General features: G+C 42.1%; 1 protein-coding gene across 5 annotated transcripts in view; it reads left to right on the top strand.

The window, feature by feature from the left end:
* LOC102289754 (plexin-A1) overlaps positions 1-26,251 on the top strand; it is a 229,412-nt gene that overhangs the window by 36,890 nt on the left and 166,271 nt on the right. For 4 of the 5 annotated variants that reach the window (XM_005918585.3, XM_005918589.3, XM_005918588.2 and 1 more), the window contains exon 1: positions 12,730-12,874. The exons of the other annotated variant lie outside the window; for it this stretch is intronic. The gene's annotated coding sequence lies outside the window, so the exon portion shown is untranslated. Of the gene's footprint in view, positions 1-12,729; positions 12,875-26,251 lie in introns of those variants that run through there. 5 annotated transcript variants of the gene reach the window in all.

The raw sequence follows: 26,251 nt of genomic DNA on the forward strand, positions 1-26,251 counted from the left end.
TATATATATAAAATATATGTATATGTATATATGTATGTGTATATATGTATGTGTATATATATATATGTATGTATATATATATATATGTATATGTATATGTATATATGTATGTGTATATATATGTATGTGTATATATATGTATGTGTATATATATGTATGTGTATATATATGTATGTGTATATGTATATATGTATGTGTATATATATGTGTATGTATATATATATGTATATGTATATATGTATGTGTATATATATATATGTATGTGTGTTTTAAAAAATCACCATATCACGAGGTCAAACAGTAGCAGTTAGGAAGATGTCGGCTGAGATCTGTCTTCTTTATTAGCTGTCACATTGGCTAATGGACCTGTGGATTATTAAAATATATGAACTTTCATTAAGTCTCCTACTCTTACAACACGTGCCTTTTCCTCCTCCATATGGCACCGAGCAGTATGTCACATTTGATAAAGTACGGAGACAGCATAGCTTGAGCTCCGCGTTATATCGCAAGGTGGCCGTTATATGAAGTGATGATAACTTTGCTCAGGTAATAAATGATCTAGATTGGCTGCGCATATAGAAGTTCAGGGCTACCATCGAGATATGAAATCAAAAATTAAATGTCAAGACATTTAGGATAGATCTGGTCTCACTAACACCGATAGCTTTTATGAGTGGCATTTGTGACGTGTTGCTGAAGAAAATCTCAAGTGTGTTTTCTGTGTCTACTAATACTGTTTCGCAGCATGTCCAGACAACTTGCATAATTGTAAAGATCAGTTAGAGAGATCACACCCTGCCGTTAAGGGCGTCTGCACCGCTGTCCATAAAATGCACGGCCACATTCTGGCTTTAGCTTCTGAGGTTTTCCCAAGATGCATTGCTTTGCATTTAAATAACTCTTTTCCCATCTATCTCTTCTACCGACCGCATCTTAGCATCCTAGTATAGTGTGTTGTTTTCCAGGCTTTAAGTTTGCTTGGCTGAGTGGGTCCAGGACAGCTGTGAGTGAGGGTCATTCACTGCTCTGTCAGGGCTGGAGATGGAGGCACTGAACTGAGGCCAGCTATCCTATGCTACTCCTACATGCCACCTTTTCTCTTTGTAATATGTTCCTGTGCGGAAGACAGCTTGGAGTGAAGAGGAGAAAGGGAAAAACTGTGTGCATAAACAAGTCACATCAAGTCCTCAGGCAAAATTTTACAGAAACCTCAAGGTCTTACCATAGAACAGATTATATAAGCTGCCTTGTAAGGGTTGGATCATTGTGTGACGATGTGTGTTAAAGCTCGAGCAGCTGAGTGTGAGAAATGATCAGAAATAACTGACGTTTTCAGGCACTTCAGTTCATTCAGTATTGGACAGAGTGTAACACAAAAGGCAGTTCACATTTAGTCACTTCTCTTGAGACCATCTCGTCAAAGCTGATTTCAAGAGTCTCTCACTGTGAAACATATTACCACATGTTTTTATTAGGAAATTCTTCAACTGCTTTTTGTTTCCCTTCTGACTTCATCGGTACAGCATTTGCTTAAATTGTGAAATAAAATCATAACCCGCATACAGATGGGTAGCAGGAAAAAGGATAGTGGTGTATGAATCACACTACCTCCATGGCACCATGGTAACTAAGCAGTGCAGAGGTGAGCTCTGAAAGGGAACAAGGTGAAAGGTTTTTCTGTCGTGCAAGTAGTGGAAATGCTTTTCTTGGAGTACATTTAATTATAAAGCCACTTTCTCCGCAGGCGGGTTCATTTGTGCCAGAATTATTTGTCTCTTCATTCTTTCTCACAGGTTTAAAACACAAGCCAGTGTAGGTTACCTTAGGGGAAAATCCACCTCTTGGCAAGTTAGCATACTCCACAGAAATGTAATGACCTTGGGCTGTTCAGTGGAGGATTAAAACAAAAAGACTCATTTGTGCAATCAAAAGCCCAACGCTGGCGCGACAATGAAGCGAATCAGACAGCTTTGCAAACAAGCGTGCTGCTTTTTCCTGCAATAAAATTATTTCGAGAAGCAATGTGTGCAGACGCACGCTATGCCGTGCATTTCACAAAATATACGACTGGTGTAGATGTCCAAAGGTGAGGTGGTAGCAGAAGCAGAGTTGTGTTTTGAGAGACGCGTGGCAGGATTTCCTGTGTAATAACACTTGTCTAAGGGGAGTGTGGCTGCTCACAATTGCAGTGCTGACATTTGCATTATGCATCTTTAAAGGACAGGGACGTCCGTCTGCTTTTTTGGAGAAAGATCACTGTGGCCCGTATTTATGCACTGCTGAGGTGCATTCATATAGCACCATAGATGAGAAACCACTTTTGCTCCAGCATCTCCAGCATGACAGATAACGTGATATGCTTTATGCTCATGAGGTGTTCTTTTCCTTCTCCATATGTTTCTCTTCCTGTCATTTTTGTGCAAGTTAATATTGGTTTTAATTTTTACAAAGACTTTTTGTCTTTTCAAAACTGCGCAGGCTCTTTTAAATGTTTTCTGGCAAAGTCTAATCCAGCCTTCTTGCTCTTGAGTGTAACTAGTAGAGTGCACCTTGTTCCAAAGCCTCTGTGTTTCCATTCATTAAACCATTTATTGATTGTAGAGCTTGACAATGAAACCCTGGAGTGTTCTTGACTTGGTTAGATAAAGAGATGAATTTGTTTCTCTTAACCAAGGAAAAAATTCTGCAATCATCCACTTTAGTTATCTTCTGTGGTGTTTTGGGCTTTTTGGTGTGGCTGAGCTGGCCAGTGCAATCTTTCATTTTCAGCATGTACCAGACTGTTGATTTAAGTTCTTGCTATCTCTATGATAGATTTGGCTATCATGGCTTTCTAACACCTTTGGACCTCACACTGAGAGAAGTGAAGATCAACACTTGGAGTCAACTGCACATCTTTTAATGCTTAGTTTGTCACGGCATAAGGAAGCCATAAAACTGCTCGTCAGTCAATTGTCCAATTGGACTATGAATATAAATGGCTGTATTCCCTAAACAGTTAATGCGATGCTTTTGCCAGAACCCTTAAATTAAAGATGAAAGTCTGCCTCTTGCTTGATTGATTTAAAATCCTCAGTGGGGTTTTACAGAGGCAAAATTACAAGAAAATACGAGTGACAACCTCAAGTTCTAAAATTTGATCAATGCTGTTTAATGGTAATTTTATATACTGCATAAATTACATTATGTACATAGTTCACTGCTTTTGTTTTGACAGATGTATAGCACGTCGCCTTACAATCAAATTGCTCATTACTGCAGTCTTCACAAGCTAAGACGCTCTTATGTTATAATGAAGCTGTGTATCGGGGATCCAGCGAGACGACTGAAGCTGGATTCAGGAAGAAGACTCAATGGTATTACATGCAGGCGATCTGCTTCTGCACAGCATTGTCCGTTTGGGATTTTTTTATACCCGGAGGCCACTCGGAAGTGAACAGCGATGTCTCTCTCTACATAGGATCTGGTGTCCTCTCCACCTTCTCAATAATTCAATGGAAAGAGGAGACATCAGCTCTCGTATAATTACTGTGTGAGGGTGACAAGCTCCTCTGTCAAGGGCAAGATGGGAGCAAGCTTTACACTGCTGAAGAGAGCTAAAAGACACAGCAACAGCAGGTGCTGCTGGCACTGCGGATGACAAAAGCTTCAGCTAAATATGAGATGATGAAACTGCAGGTAATTTGGGTGGAAGTTATTTGGGTGGAAAACGCTGTGACAACATGCGGTGTTTTTGTTGCTTAGTGAGAACTCAACTCCGAAAGTTACAAAGCAGCTCTAAAATCGTGACAAGCCTCAGCAGCACTGAGAGGCAAGGAGGCTACTCCTAATTTTACTCCTAAAAATGTCATTATTAGATACAGGGGGCAATATTAATTTATGAATTTTGACATGCTTTAACATGGGTATTGTTCTGCTAGTTCTCAGAGGTCAAGAGGCAATGCAATCCTTCTCTGCTGGGCAGAGAGGTGCCTAACGTGATATCTGATTTCGGCTCTGGGCTCGGCTGAGATGACAGACTCTGTTAATCTAACACCAGGCAAACCGCAAACTTCCTGCACAAAGAAACCCTCAGCATAAGCATACCTGCCAAGATATGATTAAAACTGTTACTGTCACTGGGACCTAAAACCTGGCATGGGCAAAGGCTTGGCATACAGCCCTCGATTTTAAATGAGCTAGACAAAGTAGGCAGTCATTAGAAGTAGACGTTTTGACATACCGTCTCCCACAGGCACCCGGGAACGTGTCTGGACCAAAATGTGAGTGTGCTGATTTGGAATCCCCGAGGAGGCCCGCTAACTGTCTTTCGTCCTCATGTAAAAGGCTGAGCTGATCTGAGATCGGCACTCGTGGTGATGAAGCTTTTCTTAAGAAAGCGCACAGGATGGATCATTATAAATGGTTACATATTAGTCTCCAGATTGTCCAGTTTGTGTCTTACATTAAGTCTCTCCATCTTGGGAACAAAATGAAAACACTTCTATTTTATAAACATTTTGCTCCACTATTATTCATGAAAGCAAAGTCTGCAAAGTCTGCAAAAATAAAGGTTGCATTTAAGGTTGATGGTACATGGTAGGGCTAAAGTTTATAATATTCTGACTTGATATTAAAATATAAATTATTTACACTTCCATTTGGCTGATATGTCAAATGAAACTCTGCCTCGCTGTTTCTCACTGCCTGCCGTGTTGATTGTTTACTTAAGCTTGGAATTCATCATTTAAACTTGGACATTCCCCACCTATTAAATACAGAATAAATTGAACATGTTAGCACTTGATTAGCACCAAATTTCAGGAACAACAAGGCTTGGCCACAATTATCTCTCAGAATGTATCGTATTTAAGGTGTTGAAAAACCAAAAGGAAAGTCACACTTGTAAAGTACTTCATTGTGTACATTTCTCTTTTTTAGCAGGCACAACTGTGTGTATAGAAATATGGAAGATGAATGCTGCCTGCATAAAACCACTACATAAAAACAGATCAGCAAAGTTCTCCCTTCACTTGAAATTAAAATAGTTTGAGCCCCTGCCTTGTCACAGCAGGTAGCCCCCCATATTTGATTTGACAGTTTTACCCCAGATGTCCTTCCTGACGCAACCCCAAGAGGGAGCTTGAAATTAAAATCACAGAAGGAAGAAGTAACGTCTCCTCGTGCCTAAACCAACCAGCTGTCCTCCTCTTGAGTTTTGCATCAAGTGATCCAACTAAACACAACACAGCTTGTTGCAACCATGTTAGCAAGCTGTTTGGATAGAAATGGATGTATTTCTTTTATAAACTTCGTCATAAACTACATAAATACATTTCTTCATAAAATATAGGAAGTAGAGGGTCAGCATGTCTGCTTAATGACATGTTAATCTATTTAACACTGCCATAAAATATGCTAAAAATAGCATGCTAAAATAATGGATGCTTTTTGCTAGCTCAGTGTTAACCCACAATGCTGCAGCTTGCGTATACATATTTTACATGACAGGAGAGGATAGCTTTATGATTATTTTTAGCCATGTGTCCTGACAATATTTAAGCTCACACATTGAGCACAAGGACATCACCGCGCCATAAAGTCAGCCACACTCTTAAAGGACATCTACAAAAGCAGCTATGTGTTGTACAAATAGAAACATCAAAGCTCTTTCCCTCACCTCTCTTTCTCCTTCCCTCCTCATTGTCCTCCAGATCTCTGTAACTGTGAAGTGAAAAAGGGGGGGAAAAAAATAATAATACCAAAATCAAAAGACAGTCACAACACAGGTTCCTGTAATTTTTTGATCACAATGGAATATGTCAAGTTTAATCAAAAGACTGGTGTTAGCTAGTCTCCCTACTATGAGCACCCCAAGGCGTGCACATCAGAAGCCAGCAGAGAAGGGCCACATAAAGTGTTTGATGGCAGCTGAGAGATGACACAAAGAGGCTGTTTGTAACTAATTAGGTTCAGTTCGCCTCACCTAGATTTTAATTATGATTGGGTACTTCAAAAATTTCTGCACCAAATGCATTCTTTCAAAAAATAGCTGGGCATGAGCAGAAAACAAGCTTTGCTGCTAAACAGCCAAGCATAGAGGAACCTACTGTTTGCATGCCCAGCACAGCACGTGGAAAATTAATGGTGTTGTGTTTTCCGGTGCCTTATGAGGTGTGCTTTCTGGTACAACATGCTTCTAATTACGCTGCAACACTCAAGTAATATCAAAGTTGTTACTGTTTTTGATACTAATTACATACATCATAGCATTTCTGCCACTAATTGACTCCATGCGCTATTGCTTATTTCTGTTTCCCACTGCATTTACACGACTCGTATTTGTTTTTCTATAAAGCTCTTCAATATTCACGAAGAGGAGAATCTACCTTATCAATTTAGAACGTATTAAGGTCCATCAGAGGTGAAATCACAAACCGTCGTCGTTACAAATTTGCTGTGTTTTTGTGCTGGCCGTGCTCCCTTGCCACATTCATAATAAGTCTTCGGGCTCGGCACTCATTGGTGTGAAGCAAACTGTTAATTCTGAGATTTGTGAGCACCTTAAAATGATTCACAAGCTGCAGCAATTTCTTATCTCACCAGTCTTTTCCCCCCACTATGACAGATTGCAGCCCAGAGGAAAACATTCAGCAGATGAGGAGCTCTAGCACAGACAGGTGATTCACTTCTAATGGATGTTAATGTGGCAGGCACGACTGAGGATATTCCCAGTGGTGTACACTTACAGCTAATTGATAACTGAGGTCTATGAAAAGATGCACATTAAATCATGGCCAATGAGCCTGCCTATAAGGTTGCAGCAATTTTAAAGAGCAAGTCTCCAGAGTCTCTTAAGGTTTCCCACAACTGAAATGCAAACTGAATGAATAATTAAGGTGGAAGTATTCTTAACTCATATTACCTTACTAAGACATTACGATTTCACAACAGTTGCATAAGCATAATCTTATAATGCATAAACAATTTAACCTCCAGCAATACCAGGTTTCTCAATCCCCTAATGACTTTCTTGATTTCTCCTCGTGTTACTGTTTGATTAGTATCACTCCTAACAAGCCCAGGTGTGATCCTGCAATTTACTTAAATGTAATAAAAAACAACATTTAACTTAATACATGTGCATGCAGATACAGTCTGATTCCCTTTGCCATGAACAGATGCCGTACAATAGATGTAAACTTTCAGAAGCTTTAATTTAGAAGGGCATTAAAAACGTGCATGTCTGTGGTGTTTACTAATGGAAATGAAGTTGTTTGTTCATATTAGGAAAGCACTAAGCTATTGTAGTGATCACATACATCACAGGTGATGGGTTTTGCAGCTAGTAACTGGAATGCTGTGCTTGGCAATACACTCATGTGAGTGCCTCTTCAGAATCAGCGTGTAACATAATACAAAAGTATACACTGGTGTACTGTATGCAAATAAACTAGGGGGAAGTTTGTCTGTGTTTCATTTATCCATTACATCACACACTGTTAGTTTGAGATCACTGATCTTATCATGTACTCACCAGCCTTTTTTATTAGTTACATCATGTTAGTAGCTCTGATCCAGAGCTCAGAGCTGTGTTCATTCTTCATGGCACAGATTCACCAAATGCTGGAAACATTCGTCAGATATTTTGACATGATAGCATCACACAATTGCTGCACATCCGTGATGTGATTCTCCCACTAAACCATTTATCAAAAGTGCTCTACCGGATTGAGATCTGGTGACTGGGGGGGGGGGGGGGTTCTTAAGGAGCTTTCTCATACGGTGTGTTATCAACACCCATCGGAAGATGGGATGAAGCGATGAAGATGGTTAGTAACTAGGTAGGCTGTAGCATTTAAATGATGTTCAGTTGGTACCAAGAAGCCCAAGGTGTGCCAAGAAAATACCCCACATTACACCACCAGCAGCAGCCTGAACCGTTGATACAAGGCAGGATGCACCCATGCTTTCACGTTGTTTATGCCAAGTTCTGGCCTTACCATCTGAATTTTGCAGAAGAAATCAAGACTCATCAGACAAGACAATGTTTTCCATTCATCTGCGGTCGACTGTCATGAGCCTATGTGTAGTCTCAGTTTCCTGTTCTTAGTTGATATGAGTTATTTTTACCTTCCTATCAACTCAAAGGAGCCTAGCAACTCTCCTCTGACCTCTGGCATCAACAAGGCATTTTCACCCAGCTCATTGCAGTTTCTAAAATACTCAGACTCGCCTGTCTGGCAAGACACAACCATGCCACCTTAAAACACCTTTCTTCCACATTCTGGTGCTAATTTGAACTTCAGCAGGTTGCCTTGACCATGTTAATATGCAATCAGCTGTGGCCATCTGATTGGCTGATTAGATTTGCATTAATGAGCAGTTGAAAAGGTCTACCTAATGAAAATGTATATGTTCATCACAGGCAAATGACGGTGTGAATATGTAAGTTCAATGTAATATTTTTCACTCATGAAAGTGGTTGAAGTTTATAAATGAAGCCTAGAAAATCATCTTGTCCCTCCATAATATATATATTATGTTTGAACAACAGAGCAAAGAATTCTGGGACAGTTTTGATGAATGAATAGCTTTGTGCTTCTGTGTATCTTTCTGTACTATTAGTGTTGGACTGCGTTATTTTAATGAACACTTCGCCTCATTATGACTGTGCTAAATGTTATAATCTGTTCTAACATCAACATCTTCAATTGCCTGAAATAATCAAGACAGATAGATATGTTTTGTTATTTTGACTTGGCTTCAAACAGACGTTTCAAAAAGTTTCTGTTTGTCCTGATCTGGCGATGGAGGGCACAGATGGCACAGTTCCATAATGGCCGAAGATCCTCAGAGCTCAAATAGGATTGAAGTGACTGTACAAACAGATCAGACAGGTTTAGCCAGATGATATCCTGTAACCCTGCTACCCAGCAGTCAGCCATCTTGTTGTTAGCCAATTAATGGCTCATTACCTGTTTAGCCCGAGCTGTGCCACCTCAGGTTACAAGGCTACCAAAGCTGCACTTCACTCGCTGGTTCAAATCTGATTAGTTGCGCCTAATTGGCACAGATCAGATGTTTTTTTGGCTTTTATGTACCAAGGATCGGGTTTCATGGGCAGTAAAAGAGATGGCATCGACTTCTAGGGAAGAACAAACAGTGATCTTCTTTCACTTTAAGAGAATTAAAACAAAGTTTTCTCCATCTCTCTTTTATTTTTGTGTCTCTGGAGCACATTTTAATCTGCTGTTATCTGTGTGTCAGGAATAACTGGAAATTCAAGGTACTGTCATTGTATCTGAGTGTGATCATTTCCCTGTGTATAAAAGCAGCCTTTTGTGTTTTATAGACAGAAAAGATGTGAGATCTTTGAATGGATCTGTTTGTGTATATAGATGCAAACATCCTTGCTTGTTGGAGTGTTTGCACAAAACTGCATTTATGTGCGTCTGTGCGATTGCACACTTTGTGTATTTTCAAGGACAACCGGTGCTCTTTTTCACTCTTTTCAAACATTTCTTGGTGTCTTGTTGCTCACTTAAAATATTTGCTCTTCTTGCCAAACTCAGGCCCATTAATACTACATGAATATATATTAAATAAACAAAACAAGCAGAGAGCAAAACAGCAGCAAAGCATCCAAACAGCCATGCGTGCATTTATTTTATATTCTCACAGCTTTCAGCCCAAGCAACTCGACCCGTGCACTATCTAGTGAAGTCATGACAGCTAAGATTAATCAGGCTCATTACAAAAAATACCACCACTGAGCACTATAGACAAAACAGCTTTTGGTTTGCACTGTAGGTATGTGCACAGAAAGGGCAGAGTTTTTTTTTGTTTAAGCATATTAGGAGTGCTGTGTCTTTATTTATTACTGTAATAATATGCAACCAGAACTCAACAAACAGCTCAGTGGAAGACAGAGGAAGAGAATAGTCCTTCTGGCTCACATAAGCCTATTGTATTTCATACTACATGAAAAATTTTCCCATGAGAATTTGCACCCGGCCTGAAGTGAACTGGACAGACGTGAGTCACACTAATACAAAGCTAATCAATGTGTTACTGTTTAACTGCGAGATAGAGGTTTTGTCCAGAGGCCTTTCACATGTTAAGTGAGGCTAATCTTTTAGTATTAGTGTGCCCAAACCAATTGTTTCTAAAGGCACACAGTGGGCTTTTTGACTACTACTGAAAAGCTGCGAGGTTTGATAGACTTGGGGGAAATTTTCTGGCAAGTGTCGAAACTCAGCTACTCTTCTATTCTAATGTGCAGGCACGCAAAGGTCTGTGTTGTTTTTAATCAAAAACACACATTGCATATGCGTCCGTGAAACACTCATTCTCTCCCTCTCACACTTAGATACACACACAGCTCGTGAGGCCAGGTGGTGTGGTTAGTGCCAGATCTTGGTCTCTGCTCTCCTGAGTGCAATTGGTAACCTGAGCTGCCTGTTTGAGTAACTCAGTTATCCCAAAAGCTTCCTTGCTGCACAGACATCATGGAAAAGTGCCCAAAAACATGGCTTACCTAAGCTCCTAATATTCACTCGCTCTTTGAGGAATATTGAAATAAAGATTCGAAGGTGGCTTTCACCATTGTGAAGTTCAATATCATAGGAGAAGAGGAAGAATTAAAAGTTGGTTGGGGTATAGGCTTACAGGGGCAGTTTGTATTGAAAATCTGTCATCAAAGTGACACTGAGTCTAAGTAAGGCTGTGGAAATGTGTCAGCTGATGGGACATGACAGACAGGCTTCGGGCCTCCTCGTTTAATTAGAAGTCTGACTTGTTTTGTGGAGCTCACAACTAAAATCTGTCTGCGATCATCTCCCGGGCAAGTTCTAATTTGAACACCATTCACTGTAGATTTAGATTTTCTGCTCACGACCTGCAGGTATGCAATATCTTGCAACAGGATAAACTGTGCCTGTCAGGGCTTTAATGTCAACTGGTTGTCTTGCAAATATTTGTTGTCACTCTGTCCACTCCTGTCATCACCCCTATCTTGTTCCCACACAGTACTGCCTGGGTTTCTCCCCCTCTGCTGTCGTCTACTTCTAATGTAATCTTTTCCTGCGTCTGCTATTTGTTTTAACTTGAAGTGAGAGATGTGTGCTGTGAAACATATTTATGTAGGTAATAATAACTGTGATAATAATGACTTTCACAACTGTGATTAGTTGTGATTGCTGGAGTGGTAGTTGAAAGTAACAATGTCCATGATTATATTTTAAGTGGCCTCCAGATTTTCTTGTTCTCTTTGTTTTATGTTAATTAAATATAATTAAATTGAACTAAAGTCATTTCTTTATATTTTACCAAGAAAATGGGGAATTGGTGCAGCGATTCACTGAAACTTGTGCAAACATACATGGAAATAAAGTATATAGGGTGAAAACTGAGTTTTTAACAGTTTGCATGAGCTTGAAAGTCAACATTTATTCTTAAATATAGCACAAACTTTCTCAGAAGAGCTTTTTTGTCATTGCTTTATGTAATGTCCTGATCCATGCTGAACCTCCTCCATATATACTGATGATCATTTGAACCAAAAACTGTAATTCAGGACTCCATCAGACCTGTTGCCACTGACTTTCAGTGCAGTTCCTGTGTAATTTCCCCCATTTCCCTTCCTTAAGAATAGCTTCTTGGCAGCCACCCTTCCACTGAGACTATTTCTGATGAGGCTTCAGCAAACAGTACATAGAAAAATTGAAGGTCCAGCTGCATCTTTCAGGTCCTGTGTGAGATCTTTGTTGGATTTTGTAATTTTCTTTCTCAAGAACATGACTTTCAGATACCATCATCTGCTGTAAATAGCTTTTTAGGTCAGCCACTTCTTCTTTTGTCCTCCACTTGCCCAGTGTTGTCAGTTTTTTAAAGGACATGCTACACACCATGCTGAGATGTGCCAGGTTTTCAGCTAATAACTCTATGAGAATCACCTTGCTGGTGCAAAAATACTATTTTATGCCTGTCAAACTGTGTTATCTTTGGTATTTTTCATATAATCGGCTAAAGAAATGGGAACAAATTACATGCTTTTGTGACAGGTTGCTAGTAACAAAGTGCCTAAAGATAATTTAAAATTGCTGCTTTGCTAAGTCGTCTGCTATGTGTAGTTACAAGACTTGCTCATCCTTTGAGTTATGATCTTTTCTTATGCTTGAATGATTCATAGGTCAGTGTTAAGTGACTTAAAAAAACAAACAAAATTCTCTGAAAATGGTCAGATACAAGAACTGCAGCCAACTTGCAAGGAACTACTTTAAAAGACCTTACTCAAGACTGCTTTAAAAACATTACAGGAAACTCTGGCTCCTTGGAAGCAAAATATAAAAAAATGAATGGTGACTCAAGACTTTTGCACAGTTTTACATTTCTTTTTAGATTTTTATTAAGTAGATATAAATATTCATTTACAGAGCCTGCCACTACATAATTACCTACAACTGAGAAGGAGGAAATACAGAAAGCCAGATAATTAACAGTGTACGAACATAATAGTTCATAATTACAATTCAATTAAAAACGTGAAAAAATAGTTTTGCACGTGTGGAAGCTAAGCTTGGCCAAATTATGAATGTAATGTAAAGTTCTCCCCAGCCTTCACATTATAAAGCAGTGGAAGCCCTCTATGGGTTTGTTTGGGTACTGCAGCATCAGCAGGGACAGCGGCGGCAGAGCGCCTCCTCCCTCCCTCCCTCCCTCCCTCCTACTCCTGGAGCCGGAGCTGCATTCCTCTCCTCTCCGCTCCATTCACACGCAGGGAGCCGCCGGAGAGAGAGCAGACCCGCTCTGTGACCAGTGTGGAAATGTCCACAAGTTTTGGAATTTAAAACCATGGCGAGGATATCTACCCCAAGGATCACTTGAACCTGTAAGTACCGCGAAAACTCTGGAGCAGGGCTCTTTTCGCGTGGAAGGAGCAGTTTTTGGTGGAAATATTGCGCTTACATTGCCCCCCCCCTTCTGTATTGACACCGTGTGGTGAGTTTGGGGTTGTGTTTCGTCTCTTTTCCCAACGTCTTCCCAGCTCGCGCTGTGTGGTTTCTCCACGAGTTTGCCGGGGAGAAAGGTGGAGGCTTGTGGCTCCGACCAAAGGCAGCCGTGGAAAGCCGTGCGGCCGGAGGACCTGTAGAGAGATATCTACTTATTTAGGTGTGCGCTGGTGTGTGTAGACTTGCGTTTCTGTGTTGCGCTGTGTTGAATGTGCGCCCCGGTGTGACCACCAGCCGGATTGGAAACACAGAAGCGCACACACAGACACACACAAACTGTTAAAACTGCGGATATTTTGAGCTCGCGCGCCGCTTTAGCTAACTCTATTACTGAGAGCATTTTTTCTCTTTAATTGCCTCGCGCTGAACACCTGGTGCTTTGAGAGAAAAAAGGGGATGGTTGCGGGTTTTTTTTTTTAAGTATCCGCGGGTTTTGGTGCAGTGTGTTGAGTTTTTCTCTGCTTGAAGCACGGCTGTTGAATTAAAAATAAGAGTTTTTGGGAGAATGGGAAAAGGAGGAGGGGGTAAGCAAACTACCGGCACCGGGCTAACGCGGACCAGCTCGCAGCCTAATCTGGCTCAGAGTGCGCCGGGCGGTTGCATTGCCTCGGAGGAGGAATGCCACCACCATACATAATTACAGGTATTCAAGGAGCTGACACTCGCTGTCTGGGTAAATAATCGGGGGGAGTCTGAAGAGTCTGCCTGGCCTTAAACATTTTATTATTATTTTTTTAATGTTATTTATTTATTTATTTATTGCTTTTTATGTTAATTTGACTGCCCCGGCTTTAATAAATGGACCTAAAGGAGGAGTTGTGTTAGATTTCTCTAGGGAACAAGGTAGTACCCCCCCACCCTTCTAAAAAATAAACAAATAAATAAAGCGATTCCCGTATTAGCTTTAAAATAATTAGAAATTGTATGTCAGCGTGATCTGATTGGGCCATTAATCTGCAAACCAGTTTGTGGCAATTTGCGAGCTTTGTTATTCGACGGCAATTGAATTCCTCTCTTCTGAGCAGGGATGGAGTGGTGAGGGCTGTCTGTGGGTGTGTTTGAGTGCGCATCGGTTGTCAGCTATTGAAAATGCTCTCATTGCTCTATCGGATTCTCCTCAGTTCTATTTTTTAATCAAATCCTGGTTAACCAAATTAGTCTACCCACCCCGACCCCCGCACGCAGCATGAATTCATTTGGAGCCCGTTTTAAACATGCATTCATGAATCATATTAGATGAGTAAAGGCTTAGAGATAATTTGAACCTTTTTTTCGGGGTGGTGGGGTGCAAGACTGGGGGGTTAATGAGAAAAGTCACATCCGTGTTCCTTAAATATTTGCGCGTGGGTGTATCATCTGCACATCATGGCACCCGTCGGACGATTTTACTACATGTGGCACCCCCTGGAATAGACAGAGGCGGTTTGTGTGTGATGATGGCATAATTCTGTATTAGAGGTGATGTGACCGTGTTTGGCCTGAGATAGGTGAAGCAACAGTTTGCTATTGACAGTTCAATGAAATGACATGCATTCACATGTAAATACTGTGGGATTTCAACCATGACATGAGTGTTTGTTTAAGAGGTGGTGCCTAGACACAACGCTTTAAATCACTTAATCACAGGACCAGGGACATCTCACCAGCTGCACAACACAAGCATACTGAACATGTCAAAATCAAAACTGGCATTATTCACACCAGCGTGTGACTGACAGAGAGGAACCAAAGGCATCATTGACTTTTTTTGTGTGCAAACAATGACCTTTTTCTTATTTAGCAGCGACGGGGCTTGAAATGACAAAAAGCTCAGTGTAGTTCTCCTAGTGACAAAAATCTTCAAGTGATTATGGATATAATAATATGCTCATGATTACACGTGTGCATGTTTAGACATGCCCAAACAACTGCCTGTTTTGACCCTAATCTATGAGAAATGGGAGGATCTCACCTACGTGATTGTTTCTTTGTTGTTTCAAAAAGTCCCACTAGTCCAAATGTCATCTTGTACGGCATTAACATGAAAGCTGGCAACCCAGCCAGAAAATTACAAGCAATTTCCCTCCATCTTCCCTAATTATGATACAGATCTGCCCCACAATAGAGCAGCAGTGTCGTGAATTTTCAAAGTCTGCCCTGTCCAGTCTGCCTGCTGCCGTTTGCCTCTGTGAAGAGTAAATCTGTGATGTCCAAACTTTGGAATTCGAGCTGACATGTGCTCTTTGCACCCCTCTGGTCCGGCCTTTGTGTGGCTCCCCCCACGTCGCATTCCTCCGGACGTTTCAGTGAGCGGCATATTTAAGGTCTAATTAGATTGTAGATGGATGTCGAAGCAGAGGGGTTGCACTAAAGTGAGGACTGAATTGCATCTTGGCATGCTGTAAGACAGCATGCCAAGATATATTTTTGCTTTACTGCTTATATTGATAGAGGATTTTAGAAAAGGAAATAAAAACAAGGATTTGAAATAAATTTCTGCAGACACACATGGGACTTTCTCAGCTGGAGTGAAAAACTACTTCACTGGGTTAAGGAAATTGTTTATATATGGGAAAGGACTTTCACAGTGTAACTGTATTCTTGAGGGTATGCTGCACTATGATTCATGGCTTTCATGCAGTGGGCAGATATATGCACTGTGTTTGCACTCACAGTTTTGTAGTCTGTGTGTTGCTACACTGCAGAATCCAGGTCCTTTTCCGGTGTTCCTCAATGTTTGACCAGTGTAACATCCTCAACTTTTAGGCATTTCCTCCTCTCTGCCTCCACTTTTCTGCTGCTCTTCCTGGCTCCAGCCTCATGCTGCCACTCAGACTTCCTTTCCTAGTCCGTTCTTGCCACCGACACCCCCCAAATCGAACACTTTCCCTCCTCTCCAGCAAAGTTACACCTTGTCAGGTTGCATGCCGATTCTCCTCTCCTCTGGTCTCCCTTTTCCTCCTCCTCCTAGAGAGAGACTGTGGACTAGCAGGCCAGGCTTCTCTGTCTGTTTCACAACTGGCTCCTCACTATGTTTCATTTACGAGATGGCTAGTCTTCATTGTTTGCCAGTGCCTGTCCATTGATGCCCCTTTGGCTCAGTGAAGAAGCGTTTACTACTAACTGAAACGGGATCCCCTCTTGAACTGAAACAGTGGTTATGTCAGAGAGTGTCACGTACACAGTAGTGTTAACTCTGCCCCACCCCCCCATGTGTGACTGAGGGCTTTTTTGGCTCAGCGATGTTGTAATGCAATATCTGCTTTCATATCACAGCCGGTGGAGATGGCATGTTTTTATTACATGAGTTTTCATTTGTGTCAGTCTTGCTAAAGAGGTTAGGCAGAGAGGTATGTTGCCTGCTGGGTTCTGTTAAACTAGTGTTTATTTATTAATTTATTAATTTCGTTGCACGTCTTGATCTTTTCTTCCTTCTTTGCTTCCGTCACGTCCTGCCCAGCCTCTCTGTCGGTCACCTCCCTGTATCTCTTTCTGAGGCTTTCCCTTCCTGTCTTTCCATCAGTATTTTACTTAGGCTCTCCAGGGTTTCTGTGATGCCCTGAGGTGAGGAGCCACTCAGCAACAGCAATATTAAAAAGCACGAAAGAGGGTCCAGCAGTAGGGCTCTACCCGAAGGCCATGCTATGCACACACACACACACACACACTCACAGCTCTCATGGTGCTAACACCTATCCAGCCGACAAGCCTTAATATGAAATAAATTCACTCGCCAATACCTGGCGGGCCTGTCTTGACTGACTGCTCAAATAGGAATGACCTCCATTTGGCCCAAATAAGAAGCTGGGATTGAGAGTCAGTGGGCGGTGTTGAACTACAAAGTGCTGGTGCATTACGAATCATATCAAGAGGTGAGTTTGCAGGTGAGCCGGCAGCATAAACCCTCATCAGTGCCAATCAGAGGCAAATTTAAAGGTAGACTGAGCTATCAGCAAGCTTCATCAAAGTTTTTACAAAAAAAAAAAAAGGGGGTGTGGGAGGGGGGTGATCAGGTGTGACAGCTTTATTTTGGTCTCGGGGAAGCTGGCTGAACTAGAAAGGATGCATAAAGTGAGTGGTTGTGGAATTTAAATGAAGGCTCAGGCTGTACTGTTTGATGCTCTGACCATTAAAAACCCAAAATCCTTGTTGCATGCCTTACTATAGTATAGCTGATTCAATATGACCACTGTGAGCAGAGCAGAAATGTCTGCAGTCTGAAAATGGCTTTTTTCTTTCTTTGAGGAAGGCAGCTTTAGTTTCTCCGCCGTGCTCATCCAAGTGAACTGTCTGTTATGTATAATTAATTTTCTCCTCTCTCCCAGTTTATTTTTATCGCTCACTTTTAACTGTTTCTTCAAAGGACCCCTCCCCCGCTTCCGTCTTCCTCAGTGCCTGCTGAAAGTGACAGCTGCTCGGGTACAGGGACGCTTTTTGAAGCAGGCACTGAAAAGGCCACTCACTCAAGACAACTCGGAATAGAAAAATCTCTGCCATTCTGACAGTATCAAAACCACTCCTGCTAATCTGGCTGTAAATTGAAAGAAGCTCCAGTGTTAGTCTGTGCTGCATGTTGGGGAACAGAGTTTACATAGCTCCCTTTATTGTTCAAAGATTTGTTGGTTGGTTTGCTTACAATGCAAGGCAGAGGGACAAGACTGACTTAAGTAGGGCAAGAAGAAATTTTGTCGTTCACTGTTATGTGCATACTCGCATTTCTCGAGGACAATACTGCGATGAGTTTATTTTCAAAGAAAGTCAAATTGACAATCCCTCATTTCATTTGTGGGAAAGACTCATCCCAACCAAAGCGAACCAGTGTCATTGGCTGTATTTGACCCTCGACCCCCAGCATGTCACTACTTGGATTGAGTTACAGTCATTCCGAAGGTCCCAGCGATGCAGAATTAAGCTCGTTCCACTTCTGACCTAGTGGCCTTGTCTAGAATCCCACTACACCTGCAGCTAGTGGGCACAACCTCAGCATATGAGGCTTCCTACCTGGCAGGCTAATGCTCTTGTCAGCAGTCTGTCTTCCCCCATCAGACACTGACTCAAACGGGCAGCTTGGGTCTGATTGTTGCAGACGGACCAAAAAAAGGAAAAGAAAAAAGGTTTCTCTTGTTGCTTTTTCGCTTATGAAAAGAGAGCGAGTCTGGTATTGATCTGGAAATCATCTTTCCTTCCTGTAATCTCATCTCATGTCATCTATATTGTTTAATAATTTTATTGATGAGGTGTGCATCTGACAGGTTGAGTTGCACTTAATATTTTCCTGGATTAGCATCTGTGAAGTGAGGCTTCCTAGAATCATAGTTATTGTTACTTAATGTGAATCTCAAATTTTTTTCTTTTTCTTTTATGAACAGTATGTTAGAACTGAGAATTAAGTCACAGACATAGAGGGTATCCCACATACCCCTAGTGTCTGCCTTCCTAAATTTACTCTTAGCAGGAACAACCAATTTCCCTAGTTTATAGGGCAAAATTCTAACCTTTGAATGGCTTCTATCTGGAGCCTGTCAGTATAAGTGGCAGAAATTGTGTCTTGCGGATGCTGAGATAGTCTCAGTTTAGATGAGGGAGCCTACTGGTTGTTTACTGTGCTCACTAGAGTCTGTCTGCCTCTTCAGGCATGTTTGGCTTGTTAATGAGAACCACTGTGTGAGAGAGGAGGCAGTGCACTGTGGGTGTGTGCCTGTGCATGTATTTGCATTGAGATAAGCAGCACATCGTTGATGTGCACACTGTATCTTAACATATTTGTGCACGTGAAAGTGAAAAGACCTCTGGTTTAATGTAAGGTAACTCTCCACTGTTGTAAAGGAGATGAAATGGTGAAGAGTTTTCACTGGCATGTAGTTATTGAATATTTTGATTAATGTAATGGTGCAGTAACTCATAATTGCGTACTTCTTTTTCATCCATCTCAGTCATAGTATCTGCTGTGTCGTTATTGCTGTCTTGCATCCTTCTACTTGCTTAACACACACACCCCTCCTGGTTTCTGTTGTGTTTACCAAGGGGAATCTTAAATAATTCAAATGGTCTGTACTCCCCAGCCATGTAAATAAGACCTAATAGAAGGAAGGCTTTTGAAAAGAGCCACATGGCTGTGGGCTAGCCTGTAAATCAGCTAGATGCCTGTCTGGGCTCTTTATTGTGTCTGTGTTGGGACTAGCAGTAACCTCCATGTTAGCGGAAGGAAGGACAACTCATTCCACAGAGGTCAGCAGTTTGGTGACTGTGCCCCCGAGGCAGCGGTGGGGATTGAAGAAATGTGTGCATATCCATGTAGGACACAGGTAAATGTACCCTCTCTCTAGTCCCTTAGTTGCGTTCAGGTTTGTGTGACACACACAGACACGCATGCTATGCCTCATAAACCATACACTCTGATGTCAGCACCTGCATGTGTGTTTACCAGATGGAGATAAGTGCTCATTTATTCATTTTGTTTACCAGTAATTTTTTCCCCTGAGTGCTTGGCACTCATTAGATGTCGGCTGGTGCTTTTGGCTAGCTTGGTGTGTGTGTGTGTGTGTGTGTGTTTGTGTTTGTCTGTGTGTGTGTTTGGAGAGGGCAGACTCTTTGCAGAAAACCAGTCAATCATGGGGACAGAGAAAAAAAGAAAAAAACATTTTGCTCTTTCAACATAACAGAAAAAGCAGTTAGCCTTCTTAAATCCGCTATGCTATCCCACTTCAGCTGCAAAAAGAAGGGTAGGTTTTGAGTAGCTTTAGCCTAAATCACTTTGGAGCGCTTCCCAGCTTCTCACCTCTCCACGTTTAACTCCCAGTAGCCAATTTTCTAAAACAGGGCCAAGTGGGACCTGTCAGGTTTTGGGACAAGCTCAATTTTTTTAAGCTATGGTTAAAAGCAGTATTGCTTCTCTTGAAACTCTAGCCCAGATGAAAAATGATTTCTGTTAAAACAGCACTCCAAAAGAACCACTGAAATTATTTTTTAAAGAAAACTGGAACATAAATAAAAGTGCAAACCTTTTACAGTAAATAGCCCTGTTTGTAGTTGAAACCAGGCCACTTACTCCACACGCCTAATCACAATGTTATGTGTCTGTCTAAGAAATGGTTTCCCGATATTCATGTCCCTGTGCTTATGGTGAAGTTGACTTGTCACATAGAAAATGTAGCCTGAAACTCCTCTTAAAATGGTGCAGAAGCAGCATAGAATATCCTACACCTCCTCCTTCTTCACTCCTTTTTTATTTCCACAGCCTCTTTGTCAGCTTTCTTTGTACCCTTCACAAAGGGTTAAAGAGGGAGAAGTGATGAGTAGCCCACTGAGTCTGGCCTCTATTGTATGTTGGGATTGTGCCACTGCATAGCATGTCGACTATAGACACATGTACATGGGACTTTTCTGATTTCACAGGGACTACGGTTACCCCGTAATACGACGCTCACCTGCTGCAGAGTTATGCAGATATGAGACACGTGTATTTTATGAGCTCACTCAGTGGAAAAATGTTGTTTTCATATTTTTCTTTTGCATAGTATTTTTCACTTTTGAACTATACTGTACTCGAAGCTTGTTGCACACTGTGCACCTTAGATCACGTTCCTAGCATTTCACAGCTTCAGAGGAAAGTTTTCGGGATGCTGCAGAAATACTTTGTTTTGCTTCTCTTCTGTCAGTGGAACCATGTGCTTGAGGACTATAAAATCTCATTCCCCTCTCTTTTCTACCTTACATACCTTGTTAAGGAGAAAACCACAGACAGCATGGTGTGCAGAACACTGGTGACTGCTCAGTCCAATTCTTTTAGCAGACCTGTGTTGCCTCCATGTAACAACGGCACAAATCCTGGGGGTTCTTTTAAGTTGTCTCTCTGTCCTCGACCACCTGCAGAGAAAAAGCAAACCGACAGGGGCACACTGGGAATAAGTGCTCCAGGCCAGACAATGGCGGACCGCCAGGAAGGGGGTGGGGTGCAGGTTGTAGCCAGAAATAGAAGAAGAGCAGGAGGAGGAGCAGGGCTCCAAACTTTGAGGAGGGGTGGGAAAAGAGAGGTCAAATGTTACAATGATCTGTACTTTGAAGGTGGAGTAGAGCCATGGAGGTTTTATTGCCAGTGCTCTGTTGTTGCTTTTTGCCCATTCTGGGGTGAACCTCTGGTCTGCTACTGCATTATGGGGAGGGGCATATAGATGGGTCTGGATGTGAGCCACACATTGCTATGCCATGATGTCTTCAGTTGCGCTTGGTCACCTCTGACCTCTTCTTCCAGCAGTTGTCGCATTGGTCAGCAGCTTGCCTGCCCCCACATAAAGAGACGTAGAGTAGCAAGGAACATCTTTGCTTCAGTGAGTCTGTTTTTTTTTTCCAGCTTCTAGATTTTCTAGGCTGGATAATGAGGCAGAGCATGTGACGAAACAGCCAGCAAACACGAAGGAATGCATCAGCGATACCATTCAGCACCGCGTTTCAAATGAAATGGGGTGTGGAGCTTGTGCCTGGTGATGTGCTTGAGCTGGGAGGAGTTGCTTCCTTTCACTCAGTCTTTTCTCTCGAGACTGTCCTCCCTCTGCCTCACCAAGATTTCCTTGGTTTCCATTGCATGTGAAGGAATGCGGCTGTTCTGGTTGATCAGCTCAGCTCTTCATTGTTTTCAGAGTGTGACCTTGTTTGGTTCTCGGGATCAGCTTGACATGGCCTCTGGTGCACTTGCAGACGTACTCTGCGTGTCCTCTGACACATGACAAATCGTATTTGTCTAACTGGCACTTCAGGCAATACCAAATGTTAGCTCAAAAACAATGGAATGACCAATAACCAAAACCAGTGGTTACATTTAGAATGGACATGTCTGAAATTTGTAGCTTTTTCCAAACCCAAGTTATCATCAAGTTGGAGCATCTTTTAGTCACTGGCACACATCTCATGAAGACATTTTAAGGAACAAGCTGTTTTTAGTTTTTCTTTCTTTCTTTTTTTTCAGTTAGACACACCTCATTCTCCCCTCAACAATCACTGCCGCAGTGAAACTTGGCCACAGCACAGACACATTTTCAAAAGTAACCCATCTCCCAGTCTGCTTGTAGCTGCATCAACATAAAAGTGTTTAGATTTGTGAAAGGGCGGGATATTAAGAATCTGAACAAAACGACGCCAGAGCCTGCACCTCGGCCAGAAAGAGCTGAGGGAAAAGAATAAGACAGCCGAGGAATAAGGGAGGGAACTTGGCAGCGCTAACTAACTCGGAACGGCAACAAGACAGCTCGCACCGAAAAATACTAAATAATATTGCTGCAGTGAGCAGCTTTTGTATTCAAAGCAGGGCAAGGAAGAGAAGAGAGTGGTGGGAAAGAAGGATGACAAAAAATAGAGAGGAGCTGATTCAAACTTTAATTAAAGTCTGAACACAGCACTGGAACAGCTGCTGTTACTTGTGCCACCCCGCCACACTGGCTTTGCGGCTTTTTTTTTTTTTTTCTATTCGGAAGCCAAACAGATGTTATGAGGGGGTGGTGACTTTATCGGACGAAAGGGTTTGTTTTCAGGGAAGAGGAGGAAATTAAACTCTCCCACTGTTAGAACACTGCTTTTAGTAAATCATTGTGGACACTGTGCACAGCAGTGGTAACTATGACCGTCTGATATCTTATCTCACGCATTATATTATGGTCCTTTCAGACGAGCGTTAAACTGACTCTTTTAAATGAAGAAAATTTTGTATTTAGAAAGTGTCATGTTCGATTTTCTTTTTTTTTTTGTTTAGAGGTGATTGTGGCAGTTTATTGTCATATAGACATTATTACGTCTGTCACGTCATCCGCTGAATTTGCCAGCTATATTCAGCGGAGCCATATGTTAAACTTTCAGGTGCTATTCACACCAGCCATCACTGTGTAGAGTATCAGCCCGCCCCCCACCCCGTGTGATCCAGATGTCTGTCATCATCAGTGTGGTAAAATCCCATTTGGTTGGGCTCGCTCACCTCCCTTATCGGCGTCTGTCTCTCCATCTCTCTCCCTCTTTCTCTTTCTGTCACTCTTCTATGGAGGACGTGATGAAAATGGCTGTTTAATCATGCAGAGAGGTCAACCAATCAAAGGGCCTGGGCCGGGTGATTTAAAGGCCTATTCAGAGCACAGCTGGAGGGAGAGAGAAAGGGGGGGGGGTGAGAGGAAGAACGAGAGAGCTACAGAGAGAGAGATGGGCTGGGGTTTGATTGCTGTATGCCACAGGCCAGCTCTCATCCACTTACCTCTGGTCTCATTTCACTAATAATTGTCCCTGATAGATTGATGTTATAGACAGGAGATTAGTGAATGGAGTAGGTAGAGGGCAGATAGGCGAAAAGATGCCGCAATGGCAAGCCGACCTGTTTGTTTGGAGAGTCGCGTACACGCCAAACAGCAGAGGAGACCTCTGTTTTCCTCCAATTAACGGCTTCCACTCTTGCTGCCGAGCGTACCCGTTTCACACAGATACACAGTTTGAAGACGAGGCAGTTCTCACCTGAATGTCCATGGGTGAGAGTGACAGATGGTTGGGAGGAGCAGGGGAAGTGAAGACAGACAGAAGTGTTGATTGTGTCCTGTCTTTAAGCCTCGTTTCCACACTCACGCCCTCAACTGCCCCGGTATCAAGTTTATGGTACAGGTACTGATATGCACAGTTAATTCCTGTTTCACCATTTATTGTAAACATCCATCATTGCTGTCCACATAAGATACATTAAAGCTAAACATATTTTTTCTTTTAGGAGTTTAACAACATGAAATTTAATACTGTTAAAGTACAGTAAGCCTCCTCCTGTAGTGTAACCTTTTGCCTGCCCAGCGCAAGACTCTTGTGTGTGTTTGTGTTCAGTGGATTCACAAAGAAAGATTGAAAGGAATTTCCCCTGGTCCTGACAGGGGTATTGCCTGATCAACTTTATTGAATCAAGAGTATTGACTTCAGCTTCTGTTCTCATGTCATCCTGACATGACAATTTTCCACAAGGTGTCCGGTGAAGCTAAATGTTTCAAAGGGACGTCAGTCACTCCTGCCCTGTTTTAATGCTTGTCTCCCTTCAGTGTGCGCACTTGTGTCTGTCACTGTTATTTCATTTTTTGTTTCCAGTGAGTTGAGGACTGCTGAGCTGGTCAGTAGGCTCACATTAACTTTATTATGTGTCTAATTATACAGAGCTGATATTTGGCTTCTTCCACTGCAGTTAAATTAACAACCTGCTAAGAAATTTTTGTTTTTGGTTCAGTTTGTGTGCTCTGATGCATGATGCTGTCTGCTTCTGCTTTGAAAGTTTCCAAACACTGCACAACTCAGTGCTGCAAAGACACAAATGAGAGCTACAGCGGCCCCGGTTCTTTTTCTAGTTCTTTGCAAAGCTGCAAAAATATACAGTAATAGGATGATCTCTGCTCACTCGACACGCAAGTTGTCAGAGAGAAAGAATGTAAAGAGAAAACAATGAGAAGTGTTGACATGACTCTTTAAATCATGCTTTGGTGGTGAATGTACGAAACTATGGCGCAACCTGCACGTGACATATGCTTCTGCAGAAATGTGACTGTGTCATGCGACACAGATAAGAACAGCTGTGGTTTGTGCCATGTAAGTCAGTAACGTATGTCAATGCAAGGGATTAAAGATGTTTCAGCATATCAGAATACCATACTAAAACACAGTATTCCACCAATGCAATTCTTTCAGAGCTTCATCGCACTTTGTTTAATGAGGGCAGATTCACTTGTTCAAATTTATGGAACCAGATCCCAGATATATAAGATTAGCATCTATAGACCTAAGAATGAATTCAATGTAGGGAATCCACAAGGCGAATTGCCAAGTATAAATCAAATTTGAGTTCTTCGCTTGCATTAGCACTAGAATGTCTGATGAGAGGCTGATGAAGCAGCGCTCTCGACACTCCAGTACTCAAATCAAGAATCGATTAATCACAGTGCGTAAAATGTCAGAAAATGGGTGATCGAAGTGATAATTTTCTGGAGCCCAAGGTTGAAAGCAGTGGTTGGTTGCTTCGTCTTAAACCGCTGTTTGAAAAAGATCCTAAATTTAGTGTGACACCAAATGGGCAGATGCAGAAAGTAATTTCATTTGAAAAAGCTGGAGTCTGTCCATTGGCCACTCAGCTGTGATTTAGAGCTTCCTTTTCTTTGTCTTCTGTGGAATCTCTTAAGGACAGAGAAGGTTTGGGGACAAGTTTTCACATCTGCATCGCAGCTGCAATGTTGGGCTGCAGGGATTTTGTTACTCCGTGCTCACCGTGTCTCTGCTTGTGTTTCTGATATAGCCAATGAGTTAGTATTTGTGGAGTACCACTCCAACAGATAGGTGGCCTCTTGCTCTCTCTCTTTCTCTCTCTTATTCTCTCCCTCTTTTTCTCTCCTTTACACACTCTCTCTCTCTCTCTCCCTCCCTTCCCTTCTCTATGACCTTGCGTTGGCGTGTGCTGATGAGCGCTGAGTGGATACACTCATGAGTGGTGTGTGTGGATGTGTGTGAGGGGCTAGGGAAACTGTAGGAGCTCCATTTGTTGTGTAAATGCAAGCCGCTAATTGACTGCCGGGCACGCAGCCTCTCCTTCAGAGGCTGAACCCTGCCCTCCGTCGGGACCCGGGGATCCTGCCAGGGGAATGTTTGCCCCCCTCTCTCTCTCTCACACACTCACACACACACAGACACAGACACACATCCGCACACGCTCCCAACAGCCTCCCTTTCTCTCTTTTCCTCTGCTGGAGCAGGCCTGGCACAGGGCCAGAGTGAGGATGGGCACAGCGCAGGCCTCTCTGTTCTCTTGCTGTCTGTCTCTGTGTCGAGCTCTCTTAATGAAAATATACACTGCATTTTCACATAATAACATGCGCTGTTTTTGAGCACACTCCTTATTTCCATTTTTTAAGTGGTCAACCGTCTCCTTATATCATATGATACTAGCTACATTTGATATTTGTTTTTTCAAAGAAACAGAATATGGGAAATCTTTATGAATAGGTAAAGTCTCACTGGCATTAGTTACACAGACTTAATGCCACAGGAAGATGAAGAAATTCTCACTATGCAATGCTTTAATTTAAGGCTTAGATTTTCTTTTGTTGTTCAATTAGGGCTGAAACCACTGGTCACGGTAGCCATATCAGTGTTAGCCTCAGTGGTAAGCCGGTATGAGACATCTAGCCCAACTGCTGGCTGGCTAGCAGCCCAGATGTCACTCCCCCCCACACACACACACACACACACACACACACACACACACACACACACACACACACACACACACA

This window comes from Haplochromis burtoni, unplaced genomic scaffold (assembly GCF_018398535.1).
Source record: "Haplochromis burtoni strain Fernald_Lab_line unplaced genomic scaffold, NCSU_Asbu1 Contig_32, whole genome shotgun sequence".
Taxonomy (NCBI): Eukaryota; Metazoa; Chordata; class Actinopteri; order Cichliformes; family Cichlidae; genus Haplochromis; species Haplochromis burtoni.